The sequence below is a fragment of the Felis catus genome, chromosome D4 (genome assembly GCF_018350175.1).
Source record: "Felis catus isolate Fca126 chromosome D4, F.catus_Fca126_mat1.0, whole genome shotgun sequence".
NCBI classification, from domain to species: Eukaryota; Metazoa; Chordata; class Mammalia; order Carnivora; family Felidae; genus Felis; species Felis catus.
The window spans coordinates 46,571,860-46,577,346 of record NC_058380.1 but is presented as its reverse complement, the minus strand read 5'-3'; the positions used below and the strand labels follow the sequence as shown (position 1 = coordinate 46,577,346).

General features: G+C 39.9%; 1 pseudogene; it reads left to right on the top strand.

The window, feature by feature from the left end:
- Positions 1 to 269: 269 nt before the first annotated feature.
- On the top strand, positions 270 to 4,453 carry LOC101089724 (annotated as a pseudogene).
- The last annotated feature ends 1,034 nt before the right edge of the window (positions 4,454 to 5,487 follow it).

The window sequence follows — 5,487 nt, the reverse complement described above, 5'->3', positions numbered from 1 at the left end:
GCATTTTGATAGTAACATTTTAAAGAAAGTGGGCAAAATGGGATTCTCCTTTATATTGTAAATGGATAATAAAGAAGCTTCTCTTATTGGTCTAGCAACTAAGAAAACTTGATGAAGTTTGTAACATAAGAAACCTAAGAGATGGTATTGATGATAAATTGTCACACTGGGAAATGAACACTCCAAATAGCTGTTTCTGAATTTGTCATTCCAATTGAAAGGCTGTCCATTCCATGACTATTTCACAAGTGATATTGACAGCCTTTGCAATGTTAATACAGAAAGATTTCCAGCATTACGATCTACTTAAACTCCAGCTCATTGCAATAAGGAAATTACAAGAAAGCCTTATTCAAAACTTACGGGATAAAATAGCAAAAATCCCTTACACTGGAGAAGGAACACTGTGTGGATATAGTGGCAGAAATGGGACTAAAGGAGGAAGCAAACTGTGGATATCGCATTTTGCACAGCAAGCCAGTCTTCATTCACCAGCCTACTTTTCTGAATTCCTGCTTGGCCTTTCAACTGTGCCTGTCTACCTCATGGCTTTTCTTGCTTCCTTGCTAAAATTAAGAATTGAGGGAAAGGTGTTCAATGATTTTTAAATCTTTCTCTCACTGATATGTTAAAAAAAAAAACTCACCACTCATTTGAGAGTTGGCAACTCTTCTGAGAGTTTTTGCAGCTACTGTATTTCTTACCAGTTTGGTTAGTGAGTGCCCCTATAAGCACCGGAACAGACAGGGAAACAAGTCCAGAAGAACTAAGAGGCTCTGTGCAAAACACACTGTGAGTGCAAGGCACCAGCATATTTCCATTCACCTTCTCTGAAATCACAGCTCATATTCCTCCCACACCATTATCTTCTCCCCTCAAAGGGAGCAAGTATACTTGGTGTGGTTTTTCTTGCAACCAAAATTTCTAAAGACACCAAAACCTGCTATCCCTGATTACCTTAGCTAAAGTATCTCCTTCCTATACCCACTGTTCTCAGTCTCAGCTCTCTACTGCCTTCTTGCCACCTACCACAACCTATAATCATTTTCCTGATTGCTTGCTTATCTGTCATACACTGGGCCACAATCTCTCTGGGGGTGGGGCTGCCAGTGTCTTTTTATTGCACTCACTGCATCTAGCTTTCAGCACCATGACTAGCACATAAGTAGAGTTATAACCAGTAGTTAGATGTAAATAGTTCTATTTCTTCATATTTTACACAGCAGAATCAAGCAGAGTTCTGTATGATGTCACTTAAAATCAAATCCTCCTAATGCAAGAATTAGTTGGTAAGAATAAAAATAGTACATTTGAGAACCATAAAGGGCTTTAGAAAACTACTTCATTGAACCATTCGGTATAATTGACGAAGTATTGAATCCCAGAGGTTACTCAGCTTACCCAAAGCTACACACTTAGCCACAGAGCTGGGACTAAAACCTAGTAAATGTTTATTAATTTTGTTTATTTGTTCACATGTACCCTGCATTACTGAAGAAGAGGTCTAGGGAATTTGACTCATAATGTTGAAAAAAGGTAGAAGTTAGCACCCTGACACAAAGTTCAATAGCAATTCAATTTTTGGTAGCTAGAAACATTTGATCCAGTTTCCAAATAATACTAGTCTGTTCCATAACTTACAACACTGTATTTCAGGATAAAAAACATATTTTAACATGCTTTAACCCCTCCCCCACAAAAGAATCCATCAGTTCTGAAATAAAATCATTTGGGATGGTAGGATATTATATCAAATAATGCCACAGACAGGGACTTTATGTTCAACCTTCCAATTTCTTTTTTTTTTAATGTTTTTTTTTTTTGAGACAGAGAGAGACAGAGCATGAACAGGGGAGGGGCAGAGAGAGAGGGAGACCCAGAATCTGAAACAGGCTCCAGGCTCTGAGCTGTCAGCACAGAGCCCGACGCGGGGCTCGAACCCACGGACCGTGAGATCATGACCTGAGCCGAAGTCGGACGTTTAACCGACCGAGCCACCCAGGCGCCCCTCAACCTTCCAATTTCTGCATCAACTCAAAGAAAATCTTTAGCCTCTCTGTGGCATACATAAAATGAAAGCAAGTTGTTTTCTCACTTATGTACTAAAGAGACCACTTGGGCACTTACAAATAACATTTTGTATCTTGGAATACAGGCTGTTTATAAATATATACCAAAGGTTATTAATACTATTTTAAGCCAATACTATCATATAACAAAAAGGGAAAAAATACTCAACTGAGATCATCTGTAATTCACACCACAGCAAGTAGTTATTACAGTCCATATGGAGTGAGGATCACCCACTGCTGAAAATTCCATGAGGGTGTGACAAGGTGACATACAGGAGGTTAAGTGCTGTATGCTGGGTGGCAGCTCATTTCATAGGGGTGTAGAACTTGCGATTTGAAAAGGATGTACAGAAGTCGCCACGCAGACAGGGGTGAACACTGCAGAATCAAACAAATGTTGCTGATTCAAAGTTGTTCTCCTACAATAACAACCAGCACCAAATGAGTTGCCGCGGTGGAGAGCAAGCTGTGCTCAGCGACTAATTGCTACACTTGTTAGAGTGTGCAAGAAGGTGTTTATTTGTTTTACATGTGTTTGGTGCCAAGACGTCCCGGGGATCTGGAGCTGAAGTGGAAACAGAATGACAGTGTTTAGAAAACTAAACACAAAAACAAAAGGGAAAGAGAATTTTTTTTCCTGAAAGTGACTTGAGCATTAAATGTATGAAAACCTTGAGGCTCTTATCCTGGGTGATTAATTCTTCAGGCTCCTTCAGATCAACCCGCGGGAGCGCAAGACGGAATGGAGTGTATTAAGTCTGGGATGCTTTGATGTTGTTACTTTTATTTAGATGGTGAATTATTCAAAGCAGGGAGGATCAATCTAAGAGCTACCAATAGAAATAAAAGGGAATGAAGTCAGAAAAAGGAAGGAAGGAAAGCACAAAATGTGGGTGTTGAAAAAGTTCCACCTGAATGGCAAAATTTAGAATATGTACTATGGGGAATTTGCCACACTGTATCCTTCCAGTTTCAGAAATAATAACTGGATTTTAACTGACATTTTGAACAGTTTAATGATGGAAATATTTCTACTGAACAACCTTGTTTTTCTTCTCTGATACTTCATAGGCCTACAGAGTCTTCCTTTGGACAGAAATTTGCTACTCCAAATGTAAGCCCAAAATACTTCCAGAGTATGGTTAGCAAGTTAATTCTTTCCATCAATGAACATGGTACGTAAGTATTAAAAATAATTATTTTCACTTATTATTTTTCTTTTAATATGCAGAGATATCTATCTGAGCACTGATAAATTCCTCAAGAACAACTGTGATATGTTTATATCTTCCATGTGATTAGCATACCATGTAGATTGTTATTTTTTTTAATTTTTTTAATGTTTATTTATTTGTGGGAGAGAGAGACACAGGACGAGTGGGGGAGGGACAGAGAGAGAGGGAGACACACAATCCAAAGGAGGCTCCAGGCTCTGAGCTGTCAGCACAGAGCCTGACACGGGGCTCGAACCCAGGAACTGTGAGATCATGACCTGAGCTGAAGTCAGCTGCTCAACCGACTGTGGCACCCAGGTGCCCCGATTATTTGTTATTTAAAATTAGGAGGCCGCCTGCACCCAGAGCTCCAGAGTCTGACAGGATTGTGATCTCTCCATTTTTTCTTGCCGCTGTGATAATGCCTGTGAGTCACCGTGGATAAAAGTGGAGAGACAGGGGAGTCAGATGAAAACGGCACTGCTCCCAGGGCCCCCAGGATCACTGATATAGAGACATTCCCGGAGGAAACTGACAGGGATGGAGATGGGGACTAGAGAGAAGACATGGCCAAAGCTGCAAGCTCAAGAGTCAGGACATCTCAGACTGAAGAGCAACTGGAAAGGAGGACTCATCATTACTTACTCCTGCAGCCAAAGAAATGAAAATAGATACCGAAGAAGAGAAGAGAAGAAGCCAAAAGTGGACGAAGAGATTCAAAAGATGCAGATCTGGTTTCTTCTTTTTCTGAGGAGCAGCTGAACAGTTATAAAACATATCACCAGTCAGGTTTCCCTAAGGCAGCCATTAAAGGGCTGATCCAGTCTGTCATGTGGCACCTCCTGTGTCTCAGAATGTTGGGATTGCTGTGAATGGTGTTTCCAGGGTTTTCTCTGGGGGAGATGATAGAAGCAGTACTGGATGTGTGGGGCAAGTGGGGAGAAATGCCACCAACTACAACTCAAACATATGAGGGACACTGTTCAGAGGTTAAAGTCAAAGGGGCACATCCCCAACTCAAAGCACAAAGAAATCATCTTCTAGACCACAAAGCCTAGAAGGGCCTGGTACTGAAGGAAGAAGTACGGGTTCCAGACTTCTTCCTATTGCATGAGACTTTTGCACTGCTGCTCAAATATCTCAGTCCTCCAAGGATTCGATGATGGCTTTAATGTCTTTCTCAGAACTCTGATATTCATCACATCTAAAAAGCATGTGCCCTGTTTCATACTTGCCTTGACTAAATATTGGGACCTCTTTGGGCATTTTATTTTATTTCTTTAATTTTTTTTAACGTGTATTTATTTTTGAGACAGAGAGAGACAGAGCATGAACAGGGGAGGGTCATAGAGAGAGGGAGACACAGAATCTGAAACAGGCTCCAGGCTCTGAGCTGTCAGCACAGAGCCTGACGTGGGGCTTGAACTCACAGACCGCAATATCATGACTTGAGCCGAGGTCGGATGCTTAACTGACTGAGCCACCCAGGTGCCCCCCTTTGGGCATTTTAAAGTATCTAACCGTCTCTTGGCTATTTGGAAGAAGAAAGATACATGGACCTTACGCATCTTTAGACAGGGAAGCTGCTTTCAGAGAGAAAACCTTTCCAAGAGAGCTTTGATGGGTTCATAATGAAGCATGAAGTTGCTATAACTTAGGTTATTTCTTCCTTCTGGTTTTAAGTAGATGAAACAACCGGAAACTTTTGACTTGCTATACTCTACTATGTAAAACACAGTGATAGCAAGTGTAGTGTAAAAGTTTACCCTGTAAACATTTAAGGTTCTCTTATGAATTTTAGTGAGTGGTCATTAAACTGTTTCCCAACTTGCAAAAAAATTAAATAAATAAAATGAAATTAAATAATATGAATATTCATTAGGTATCATATCATTTTGAAGCACCTGTTTTACATAAACCATATCATTAAAAAAGTAATTAGATTTTTAAGTTCCCTTTATTACCTCAAAATTTTATGCAAATTTTTTTTTACTTAGTTTGATACTCCTTCTCTCTCTCTCTCTCTTTCTCCCTCTCTCAGGTATGTGAAAATTTATCAGACAGGAGGAAGCAGTAACCTTCATATTCCATACAAGGACAATAATGCAAATCTATACCCACCATAGATTAAAAACTTCATTTTAATGTCATTTACTTTCTATTTTCCACTGCTTTCTGCCACATAGAGTGTGAACAGTTCA